Below are 12,985 nucleotides of genomic sequence, written 5' to 3'. Positions count from 1 at the left end.
ACAAAAGTACTCTCTATTATTTCTTCTCCAAACAAAAATGCTTTGCTTTCTTCACAGAATCACAGAATTGCCAGGGTTGGAAGGGACCTCAAGGATCATGAATCTCCAACCCCCCTGCCACACACAGGGCCACCAACCATTCCACCTAATGCTAGACCAAACTGCCCAGGGCCCCATCCAATTTGGCCTTGAACACCTCCAGGGACGGGGCATCCACAACCTCCCTGGGCAGCCTGTTCCAGCACCTCACCACTCTCTCCGTAAAGAATTTCCCCCTGACGTCCAACCTAAATCTCCCTTCCCTCAGCTTAAAACCATTTCCCCTTGTCCTGCTGTCACTCACCCTTTCAAAGAGTTGATTCCCCTCCTCTTTGTAGGCTCCCTTTAAGTACTGAAACCTAACCTACACAGCTCAAAAAGTCCTTTGTCTCACCCATTGAGATAGAACAATAGGGAAAATACCCTCGCCCTTTTCTCAGCTGCCTCCAATTACTACCAGCTGCAAATTGCAATCCTAGCCACCTGCTTTTTGTTTTTACAATGGATTCTGGTGGCAACAAGATTTCTAACCAGAGGTGGGTATTGGGGTTGTAGGTCCAGCAGCTCCGAAAGCTGAAGCTTTGCCCTGTTGAGGAGTTTCAGTTATGGGCGCTACAGGCAGCTGTGCTAAGGGATGTATTTTCACCACAGAAACCCCTTAGACTGCAGTCTACACCCTAGAGAGGTTTTCAGGGCAGCCACATTCATCACTGTTTCCTTCAAGAGCTTCCCACTGCTAGAACAGCTACAGACATGGTAGCAGCCTGATGCTACACCCAGCAAGGAAAATGACAAACAAATGTAGACCCAGATGAAACATGAAGAAAAATCAATTAAACATGTATATAAAAATAATTATATGCTGCTTAAAGATGCATGCAAACTGACATTTTAGAGATGACTCATATTTTCCTGCTTTTTTTTTTCTTTTTTTTTTTTCCTTCCAACATTTCTTTGAAGCCTGCTCTTAGTCATAGTGGGGAGAGTGCCTGCTCACACAGCCATGCTGCCTAGTCTGGGGGCAGCTGCCCTAGTCAGGAATCTCACAGTTAGAATAGCTGCATCTGCTATGATGGTAAAAAAGGTGAGGTTACCAGAATGCCTCACCAGATCTACCTGTGTCTACCAGGGATCTTCTAATCTCCTGAAACAACAGCAACAACAACCACAAGAAAAAAAAAAAAAAACAGCTTAAAAATGCAGAATTACAAATGGACAGGATAATTGGAGAGCATCATTACAGAATGCTGCAAAAGTTCAATTAGACCAGCTGTGACGTCATAAGCTCTGGATGTTAGGATGAACACTGCAGGAAAAATGTGATTTCTCCATACAGTAAGCCAGATATTTGCTTTTTCTAAGCAGCTTTGTCAAAAATCCTCAGAGGTGTCACTGAGAGATATACTGACTTTTTCCTCCCCAAGATCTTTTGTCTCCAAAAGTACAAAAAGCCCCACAAACAAACAACAAAAAGCACAAAATCCTGCTGATTGGCAAGGGTATTACAATTGCAAATTGCAGCTGTATTTCTGGTAAGCTTTAACTAAGGGAGGGAGAAGGGCTGATAGGAAAAAGGGCAATCACACCAGGTATTGAACAGAAAACACCCTGCAGCTGCTTTGGCTTTGGGAGAAATATGATGCTCAACAGCTGGTGCCACTGGGGTCAGAAAAAGGATCAGCAGAGAAAATAGAGCCCTGGGCAAGAAAGAGGTTTTCAATTTAAATCTGAGACACACAGAGATAGCAACATCAAGCAAGACTGTTTAGTAGTGATATCTTGGAAGGTGTGGTGCTGATGTCACAAGCCAGGAAACCAGGAGGAAGGAGCAGCAGGAGAAGGAAAGAAGCTGAGAGGAAAATGAGTGACTGCCCTGGGATGTTTGTTCCCTTCTATTTGTGTGAAATGTTTCTGTGAAACTGCAATAATCTTCCTGCAAAGCAAAGTGGGCTGAGTGACTGGGGATCTGATCAACGTTTATAAATATCTAAAAGGAGGTGAGAGTTAAGTGGATAAGGCCAGACTCTTCTGGTGCTGTGTAGCAATAGGATAAGGAGCAATGAACACAGGAAATTCCATACAAACATGAGGAAGAAACTCTATACAATGAGAATGACAGAACACTGGAACAGGTTGCCCAGAGAGGTTGTGGAGTCTCCTTCTATGGAGATATTCAAGACTCAGCTGGATGCCTACCTATGTGACCTATCGTAGGGTACCTGCTTTAGCAGGGGGGTTGGGCTTGATGATAAGGGGTAAGAGGATCCTAGCCCAGGAACTGGCAGGGCTCATTGAAAGGTGTTTAAACTAGGTATGAAGGGGGAAGGGGACAGAATGAGGGCCACTGGGATTGAGCGGGTAGTTCGTGGCTCAAAATGGAGTTCGATGGGTGAAAAGGGTGGAGTTCAAAGTGATGGAGAGAGGCAGGGGGGTGCTGCTTCCCTAAAGTGTCTATACACTAATGCGCGCAGCATGGGAAATAAACAGGAAGAGTTGGAGATCTGTGTGCGGTCGCAAGGCCATGATCTCATTGCGATCACGGAGACGTGGTGGGACAGCTCGCATGACTGGAATGTTGTCATGGAGGGCTATGTGCTTTTTAGGAAAGATCGGCTGGTGAGGCGGGGTGGTGGAGTTGCTCTTTATGTGAGAGAGCAGCTAGAATGTATTGAACTCCACCTGGGGGAGGGTGATGTAGCAGTGGAGAGCTTGTGGGTGAGAATCAAGGGGCAGGCTGGTATGGGTGACACCGTTGTGGGTGTGTACTACAGGCCCCCTGATCAGGAAGAGGAGGTTGACGAGGCCTTCCACAAGCAACTGAAAGTAGCGTCACAATCCCAGGCACTAGTGCTTATGGGGGACTTCAATTATCCAGATATTTGCTGGAAAAGCAACGTGGCCAGGCACGCGCGGTCCAGACGGTTCCTGCAATGTGTCGAAGACAACTTTCTGATGCAGATGGTGGAGGAACCAACGAGGGGAGGGGTGTTACTGGACCTTATTCTCACAAATAAGGACGGGTTTGTTAAGGAAGTAAAAGTTGGGGGTAGCTTGGGTTGTAGTGACCACGAGATGGTGGAGTTCAAGATCTTGAGTGGAAGGTGCAAAGCAAAAAGTAGGATTGCTACCCTGGACTTTAGGAGAGCCAACTTTGATCTCTTCCGGGACCTACTTGGAGCTATCCCGTGGGCTAGGGTGTTAGAAGGTAAGGGGGCCTGTGAGAGCTGGTTGGCATTTAAACAGCTCTTCTTCCAAGCCCAGGATCGGTGCGTCCCTGTGAGCAAGAAATCAGGAAAGGGTGGCAGGAGACCTGTGTGGATGAGCAAGGAGCTCATGCACAAACTCAAAGGGAAAAAGAAGGTCCATGAAATGTGGAAAAAGGGTCTGACCACTCGGGAAGAATATAGAAATGTTGTCAGGGCCTGCAGGGATGCGACGAGGAAGGCTAAAGCCCACCTGGAATTGAATCTAGCAAAGGTGGTAAAGGATAATAAAAAAGGTTTTTTTAAGTATGTTAACAGTAAAAGGAAGACTAGGGAGAATGTAGGTCCCCTACTAAGTGAGGGGGGTGTTCTGGTAACGGGGGATGCTGAGAAGGCGGAGATACTGAACGCCTTCTTTGCTTCTGTCTTCAGTGAAAAAGCTCCCCCTCGGGAATCCCAGGCCCTGGTGGTTAGTGAGAAGGTCTGGGGAATGGAAGACTTCCCTTTAGTCAGGGAAGAGGCGGTCCGAGAGCGCCTAGGCAACACCAATGTTCATAAATCCATGGGACCCGATGGGGTGCATCCACGGGTGCTGAGGGAGCTGGCAGAGGTGATTGCTGAACCGCTCTCTATCATCTTTGAGAGGTCTTGGAGAATGGGGGAGGTGCCTGAAGACTGGAGGATAGCCAATGTCACTCCAGTCTTCAAAAAGGGCAAGAAGGAAGATCCAGGTAATTACAGGCCAGTCAGCCTCACCTCTGTCCCTGGAAAGGTGATGGAACAGATTGTGCTGGATGCCATCTCCAGACAACTGGAAGAAAAGGAGGTTATCAGGAGTAGTCAGCACGGGTTCACCAGGGGGAGGTCGTGCTTGACCAACCTGGTAGCCTTCTATGATGTTGTCACTGGCTGGGTGGATGGGGGGAGAGCAGTGGATGTAGTCTACCTTGATTTCAGCAAGGCATTTGACACTGTCTCCCACGACATCCTTATAACGAAGCTGAGGAAGTGCGGGATAGATGAGTGGACAGTGAGGTGGGTTGAGAACTGGCTGACTGGCAGAGCACAGAGGGTTGTCATTGGCGGTGCAGAGTCTGGTTGGAGACCTGTAACCAGCGGTGTTCCCCAGGGGTCGGTGCTGGGACCGGTCCTGTTCAACATCTTCATCAATGACCTTGATGAGGGGGTAGTGGCCACCCTCAGCAAGTTTGCTGATGATACGAAGTTGGGAGGATTGGCTGACACGCCCGAAGGCTGTGCTGCCATTCAGCGAGACCTGGACAGGCTGGAGAGCTGGGCAGTAAGGAACCAGATGAAGTTTAACAAAAGCAAGTGTAGAGTCTTGCACCTAGGGAGGAATAATTCCATGCACCGGTACAGGTTGGGGGATGACCTGCTGGAGAGGAGCTCTGTGGAGAGGGACCTGGGTGTCCTGGTGGACGACAGGTTGGCCATGAGCCAGCAGTGTGCCCTTGTGGCCAAAAAGGCCAATGGTATTCTGGGGTGCATTAAAAGGAGCGTGGCCAGCAGGTCGAGGGAGGTTATCCTCCCCCTCTACTCTGCCCTGGTAAGGCCTCATCTGGAGTACTGTGTCCAGTTCTGGGCTCCCCAGTACAAAAAAGACAGGGATCTCTTGGAAAGAGTCCAGCGGAGAGCCACAAAGATGGTGAAGGGCCTGGAGCATCTCCCCTATGAGGAAAGGCTAAGTGAGCTGGGTCTGTTTAGCCTTGAGAAGAGAAGACTGAGAGGGGACCTGATCCAGGTCTATAAATATCTAAGGTGTGGGGGGCAAAGTGGCGAGGCCAGACTCTTTTCAGCAGTGTGCAGAGACAGGACAAGGGGAAATGGCCAGAAGCTGGAGCATAGGAAGTTCCGCACCAATGTGCGCAAGAACTTCTTTACGGTGAGGGTGACGGAGCACTGGAACAGGCTGCCCAGGGAGGTTGTGGAGTCTCCTTCTCTGGAGATATTCAAGACCCGCCTGGACGCCTACCTGTGCGACCTGGTGTAGGGATCCTGCTTTGGCAGGGGGGTTGGACTCGATGATCTCTGGAGGTCCCTTCCAACCCCTACGATTCTGTGATTCTGTGATTCTGTGATCTCTTGAGGTCTCTTCCAGCACCATCAATTCTGTGATTTTGTGCTTTAGTGTGGCTGCAGGATGTGGCCCAGCTCTAGCAGAGTTACTTTCACTACAGTTTCTTTCCAGCTTATGGGCAGCACAGAGAGCTAACAGGTTCACACACTGTCTTTGAAAGAAATATGAACCTAAGTGCAGGGCTATGTTCAGATCTAGGTGCCAGATGCTGCCATTTGCTCATGATAATGGCTTTAGTAGGGGCTGGACTGACAGCTGGCACTGTGTGTGTTGTAAGGAAGGTAAAGAAACAATTACTTACTAAAAGAAAACCGCTCAAGTGAATTAATATTTTTAACTTTTACATAACAAAAATACATCTTCCAAAGTAGTTTTCAAAGAGCCCACGGACATACACAGAACATCCTTCTGCTTCTACCACGCTTTCAGACATGATAGTTTCTAAGAAGTGTGTGTTGCTTGCAGGGATCTCTACAGTTTGTTCTGTATGGCTTGAATTGATTGACGCAAACTGACATTTTGTTTTTACACCTGGACTATTTCATTCCTTTTCTTAACACTACTCCTCTGCAGTGACATATCAACAACATTGTATTCATCTAAGACTCGATGAATTAAAAGACACACAGAAGGAAGAAACCATCCGGTTGAACGAAAAAATATCCATCTTCCATCCAAGGGATCAGGACTATAAATAAAAACCTACTGATCTGAAAGGATATTGGAATGTACCGGTCAGACTGTTTTGCTGTTAGACACACTTCAGTACATCTTCCTGCAAACCCAGCACAGGCTGACAGAGAACCAATCTATATGCTTTCTGATTTCTTGTTTAGTTTCCAGGCAGTGCAATTCCAGTGTAAGGATCATTGTTTTCAAACCTCCTGTTATATTCAAGTTTGGAACAGAACGGTAAGCTGGTAGAGATGTCTCAGAAACAGAATGATTAAATTTTCAAAGCGAGCAGAACGATGGCATTCTAATAACATGGGATTCTGATACTCTTCAGGTTTTGTGAAATCAAAGCAACTCTACTTTATCATTAATTAGAGTAAAAGCTTTGATTTTCAGTACAAGCAACAATGTCTAAATCAGCTTAGATGACCAGTCTCTTTTATTCTGAACATTTTTTCAATTTTTCATAGTGCTTTCAAATGGTGGGAATGCTGCAGCACTTACAATGTCTGCTCATGAAGCAATGCCTCCTATGTTATTGTGTTGGCCCACAGCATCAGAATTGGATGTTGGTGATACGGCAGTAGAAGATGAACCTTCCAGCCAAGTGTCATTAGATTTTGTTGGTGTGCAATAGATGGCAGTCCACTGAACAGAAGTTTTCAAAGCCCAGGGAAATAGCAGCCTTGTTCTCCTGCTGTTCCAGCCTTTGCCATTGTCACTTTTACTGCAGCAAAGCCAACTGAGCACGTAACATGATTAAGATGGGAAAACATGTGTATTCCTCTCACTACCCTGAGAGCACCAAGGATGAGGTGGCCAACAGTCAGGTTCAGGGAGGCAGCATGCACTGAGAGACTGAATTCTGTGCCTGTGAAGGTTTATTAGGGGGCTGTTTATGACCAGCAGACATCTCTCAGCCTCTCTATCTTCACCTCACTCAAATGCTCCTGGCCTCATGGGAGCAGCGGCCTGATCCACAGAGTTATGCAGTGAGTGGTGGTCTCAGTTTATGAAAGTTTGATGTATGTCAAAAATAAAACCAAGAATACATTCGCATTCACCACTGAAAGCCCTTGGTTTGCATAGCAAGTTGCATGAGCCAGGCACTCCCCAGTGCTGAGCAGTGCTGTTTTCCTGAGCATCTGCAGGGAGGCTCAGTGTGGCTGAACAGTGCAGGATAGGGAGGCTGAGAACAGACTGCAGCGGGCAAAATGTTTTAGCATTGTGGAACTGAGTTTTAATTTGAAAAAACATTTCAGCTGGAAATTAATTATCTTAATAAAGTAGGCAGAACAAAACATGGTTAAAAAATACTAAACTACATCGCAAGAGTTGTTTCTAAATTCTATTCTATCAAAAAAATCTCAATTTCTGAGGTGAAAAACCATTTTAAAAATGAATATTCAATGTGCAGAGGAAGCATTTTCTCAGCATTTCTGATAACTGGAGGTCAGAGCTCCAAGCTGGAGCAGCAAACACAGCAGCTAAAGTTCTGTGCTGAGTCAAGTAGTGTTTGGCCACTGCTACACCAATAATACCGCTGATGTTTTGTATCATTTCACCAATGGAAGCAGGCACATGAGCAATGGTGTTGTTTCAAAAGTTAGAAAGTTAATTGCTTGTTATACTCAGGATCAGTCTGGACAGGACTCTGAGCACCTGATGGAGCTGTAGATGTCTCCGTTGATTGCAGGAAAGTTGGAGTAGATTGGAGTAGATGCCCTTTAAAGATCCCTTCCAAATCAAACAATTCTGTGGTTCTATGATTGAAACTTTTTTTGCTTGCTTGGTTATGCTGCAACAACCATGCACTGCTTCAAGAGGTTTGACAACTGAACTTTCTAAAAAAAAAAAAAAAAAAAAAAAAAAAAAAAAAGAAAATCAAGACCTCAATCCCGTACGTCTGTTATGCTCAGAACAGCACAGGAGCTACCTGAAGCTGTCCATCTGAGCAGAGAAATAAGAGAAATAAGACCCTTTCTTGGTGTAAAAAAACTTCATCCTTTCTGCCTAAAATTGTAGTGAAGGTTTTAGAATTGTATGTTACTCTTCAGAACTGTCAATCTTTAAAGCCATGAGGCCAGTATAGGATAGCAAGAGGTTTGTAAAATTTTAAAAAGCAACATAGAATGCAAAATCTATTTTGCTGCTGTTTGCACAGCTCATTGAAACTGTATGTAAACACTATACTGTCAAATAGAGACTTTAAAGCCACTAATAGGTGAGGACTGATGGTGAACCATATAAAGGAAAATGTAAAACATTCTGCACCGAAGTTTTTTCAAAGCACAAATTTGTATGCCTAGCATCTGACAGCAGATGCAGTTTGAATATTCCTCCACTGTTTTCATTCTTTCATTGGTTATATTATATAGGGTTTATCGTCAGTTTATCAGTCATACAGACTCAAAGAGATCAGATGAAAATAAGGTCAATGAGGCAGTGAGGTATAAACTCACTGTGTAGGGTAAAAACATGGAATTTCCTATCTGATTAACTACATTGTTGCTATATGAGCTGTCAGCCAAACCTGTAAATATATCTACATGTGCATATTGACTGCAAAGGAGCTAAGTCCCTTAGGCTGAATTAAGCACACATACAAGTGTTAGAAGAGCAAGCATCTAAATTATGCCCCACTGTATACTATGCAATGTCAGCAACAGTGTAAGAATGTTAGTTGTTTTGTCTCACTTCTGAGTTTGAAACTATTAAAAATGTATGTGTACAACACTGTTTTCTTTTATCTTAATGCAAAGATTTCATATGCTTCTGTTTGCTGACAGCATTTGAAAATGCACAGCTCCAAATGCTGAATCTTTGTCTACAGTTCCTTAGGCTCTAGAATTGATGGTATGAATTTATTATGAAATTAATGCTAGCAATGGTTGCGAAGAAAATCACTGGCTATATTTTCTGCCCACAACAAAGAATTAATGAACAATGTTGTCTTCATTCTTTCCTTATTCACCCAGTACTAAAGCATTAACTATCTTTATTACAGAAATAAGAACAGTATATGGCAAAACTGAAATTGAATTGATTGGTAGGGGAAGAAAAGCAGTAAATTAGAAATTTGAAGACATGCATAACATTTTTTTAATTCATATCTTAAGTTGACAAAGCCAGAATTATAAAGCCTTTTCTGTTATGTTTGTAGGAAATAAAGGTGAGAAATCACTCCCCTGGAATACAGTCACTTTATTATAATAGCTCACCACCAGTACCAATGCAACTCAACACCCTTGATCCTCAAGAAGGTAAGTATCTGTGGAAACCAGCTAGCCTCCTCTATACAAGCTTTGGCTCATGGAGTGTTCCAGCTGGCATCTCCTGCTACTGCCAGTCCATGTCACTGCTGCTGGAGAGTGATACTAGCAGAGGATCCTGTCATCATGAGACTTTCAAGGCACTGAGGCCAGATTCAGGGCTGGTCCTGGAGGTGTGTGAGTATATCAGAGCCATCATAAAACAAGTTGCCCAAGTTTAATCACTGAGCCTGCAGAGAACACAGAGAGCAAGCTATAGACTTGCATTTCTCTTTTGTTTCACTAGCAGGCTATCTAGCATGATGACAGAGTAGCTCATTGCTACTGAACTTGACTTGGGACTTTAGGATAAAACCCTGCTGTAGGGATCAGCTAATACAAAAGCCAAGTGCCTAACAATAAGGTACAGACAATCAGTTAGAGAGACACTACCTATTGGATGTCATGTGCTGAGATAATGGTGTATTTCAGTGTGAAAAGGAACATTTTGAGATAACAGCTACATCCTGTAAAGTTTCATTGCTGGAAACATTAGGGTACTTTCAGCCCTACAAATTGCCTTTCATCATCTGAGCACCCCCCATATGAAATGCAAATAAGCAATCCTAACGATTAATACAAGGAGCATCTTATTGGCTTCCAGATGGTTTGAATGAAGATAACTGTATGCAGATGTACATATTACTTAAATCTGATGTGAGGTTTCTGTGCTGCACAGGTTTTGTTTCTTAGATCACTGGTGCGAAGGATGCACTGGAGTTTGTAAGAGCTGAAAAAATGCATCTGGATTCAAAGCAAGGTACTGCTAGTAATTGAGGTGAACAATGCTTGTGTCATTCCTTACATCTTTAGGAGCCTTCATAAACTTGTACATACTGCTCTAAAGATGACACTCTTTAAGCACAAGAGGTACTTTATGTAGTGTGCTCCTAGCCTGCACAAGCCTTCTCTTGGGAAGCGAACCAGAGGCACTTGGAGTCTCAGTAATATTTGCTTTAGAAGGCTGCTACTGGAAGTTGCTGCTCAACTTTAAGCAGTAAGGTTCTTCCTTTATATTACTTTGATGCGTTTCTTCTAAAAACTTTCCAAGAATTTTATATATATATAAACTCTTATACACACACACACCCCCTCAAAAATACTAGGTAGTCAGAAATTAAGTATTGCAGCCAAACTTCAAAACAATTAATTAGGAAATACTGCTACGCTGCCACATTGGAGTTTTAATCCAGTTACTCCTTAACTCCATTCCTTGCTACGGGCCACATTCCTTGCACATCCCCCAGCATGCTCTGAAATGTCAGGTTCTCAGTTAGAAATGATGACACCTTCTGACATGCATGGATGAGACCTTGGGGCAAGCTTCAGGATACAGTTTAAGTAGAAGTATGAGACACTTAGACTTCATCAATGCCTCACACTAAGTATTTGTCATACGTGATGGAGGCTTTCTCAGTATTTGGATGTCTAGTGAAACAGCACTGTACTTGAAAGACAGAAGAGGGAGCAAGAAGGGAAACTCAAGCAAATAAGAATCCTTTAAATTAAAGCAAAGAAGATTACTGACTACACTGAAAATAATAAAACTACCCCACAGTAGACTTGTATACTCAATTGTAACACAATGGAAAGCAAAGCAGCAAGGTCCTAGGCTGCAGCAAGGCAGGGCTTGCTCAAATGCAGCAATCACAGGCACAGAAATAAAGGAAAGCAGCAGCTTACCTTCAGAAGGCCTCAGGTAGGCAGGGATCTCCAGCAAGATACATTCACCTCCACTGCCAACCCTTAAATGAGGTCTGGGAAGGGGTAGATCCTGGCTTCATCCCTTCCGGTCACTCAGCTGCACTGCAGCACCTGAGCTCCCCTGGGTTGGCCCTGCCTTCCCACCAGGTGCTCAATCAGTGGTTCAGGCTGTGATTCAACATTTCTACTACACCCAGTAAACCAGAACAGCAGCTTCCAGAATCACAGTGTCTCCCAGCCTCAAAACCTCGAAGGAAGGGGTAAGAGGCGTCCTTCTAGATAATGTGTGGGAAGGTGTGCTCCTGAGATGGTGACTTTTTTAGAAGCAACTACAGGAGCTACAGTTGAGAGCAGCAGCCTATTCTTCTTCCTTCTCCTTACTTTGCTGTGTCTATGATGGGCTTTGAACAATTTTTTACCTTCTCAAATTCTTCTGTACACACTTGACTGTGCTAACAGTACACCAGGTGCTAGCAGAAAGAAATACACCTTCCTGTCACCTCAGGAAAACATTCTTCATTTCCATAATGCAAACTATTAGACTATATAGGACAACAGAAATATACACAGGTATCCTCAATTTACATAAGCTAAAAATTGTTGTTCTGGTATTTTACAATGATACTGAATTTTCATTTTCTTCTATCAAATGGAAACATAAAGATTCCCATCACTAACATGGTAATATTTAATATAAAAAGACTTTGGTAACTCTTTGCGTCACCTGCAAGGCAAGCCGGGAATGAGACTATTGGCTTTTTCCTTGCCAAAGCAGATTTATCATTCAGCACTTGTGAAAAGAAGTTTTATTCAACAGTTACTGCAGTTACTGACATAAGGAATCTGTGATATATGTGATACCTAGTTGAATATTTCTTACAGGTGCATGCTGACTACCACTCATGTAAAAAAGCATGAGGGTAATTAGTCTGCAGCTGGCATTTAGCTGAAACCAGGCTGTGTGCATTTGCCTGGGAAGACACATGTTGAGGCTCTTGTATAAAATGCTTCCTTTCCCCAGTCATTCTTGAAAGTGTACTTTCCCCATATCAGTGTTCATGAGAGCCAAATAAAAGGTAAAGGAACTGCCCTCAAAGGAAACTCTTCATTTTTATTTAAATGAATAGTTAATGAATCTACTTAAGAAGTACTTGCCCCAGGATATTTCTAGAAAAATCTGTGAACAGAAACCAGTAAAATTAAAATATTAAGTGTTAAACATTTTATGGCTGGGGATAAAGCTTTTTTCTTACTGTAGTGTGCAATAAAAGCACCGCAGCAGGGCATGTGGCACATGGCTGTTGGAAGGCGCCTGGTTGTACAGCTGAATGTAAAGCATACAAGATCCTTTAAGGCAAAGATCATCTCACCCACAGCTGGAAACTCCTCCCCTGTCTGGTCTTCTGCTGGAAAAGGAAGAGTGAATACTGTTTCCTCAGGATTTTTGATCTACCAGTTCAGCTTAAGCACGTTTGGGCTGTTTGCTGTGCCTGCTTTGGTGAAAGTCCTGGACTATGTCTGGAGGAGAACAAGCATTGAACAGCGAACATTTCTACTGTTTGAGCTGTAGTTGTGTTTTTTGTTGTTTTGCAGAGTAGAGGCTTATTTCTAATATTAATAGAAGAAATTAATGGACGTTTATTCTTAAGCATCTTCATGCCCACAAGATGACAGGTATTGTCACTTGATGCACAGAGAGGCAAAGAAGTATCAAGCAGCAGAGCTCATCTCTCAACCCTGATACTGCGCTTTCCCAGCTTCACCTCTAGAAGATGGGGATGAGACTCAGACTGCTGTGGTGGTTGCTGGAAAAGGAGAGGTTTTAGCAAAACATCTGCAGAGGACCATCACAAGGTGAAGGGCAGCTGGAGATAGCCAGGTGTTCGCAGTAAGTGCAGCTGTGGTGTGAGGAATGGGGACAGTGCCATTGCCCCATGCTGAGATCAGCAGTACCT

This window comes from Phasianus colchicus, chromosome 5, assembly GCF_987193195.1.
Source record: "Phasianus colchicus chromosome 5, bPhaCol1.hap1.1, whole genome shotgun sequence".
In the NCBI taxonomy this organism is placed as follows: domain Eukaryota; kingdom Metazoa; phylum Chordata; class Aves; order Galliformes; family Phasianidae; genus Phasianus; species Phasianus colchicus.
This window is presented reverse-complemented; position numbering follows the sequence as displayed.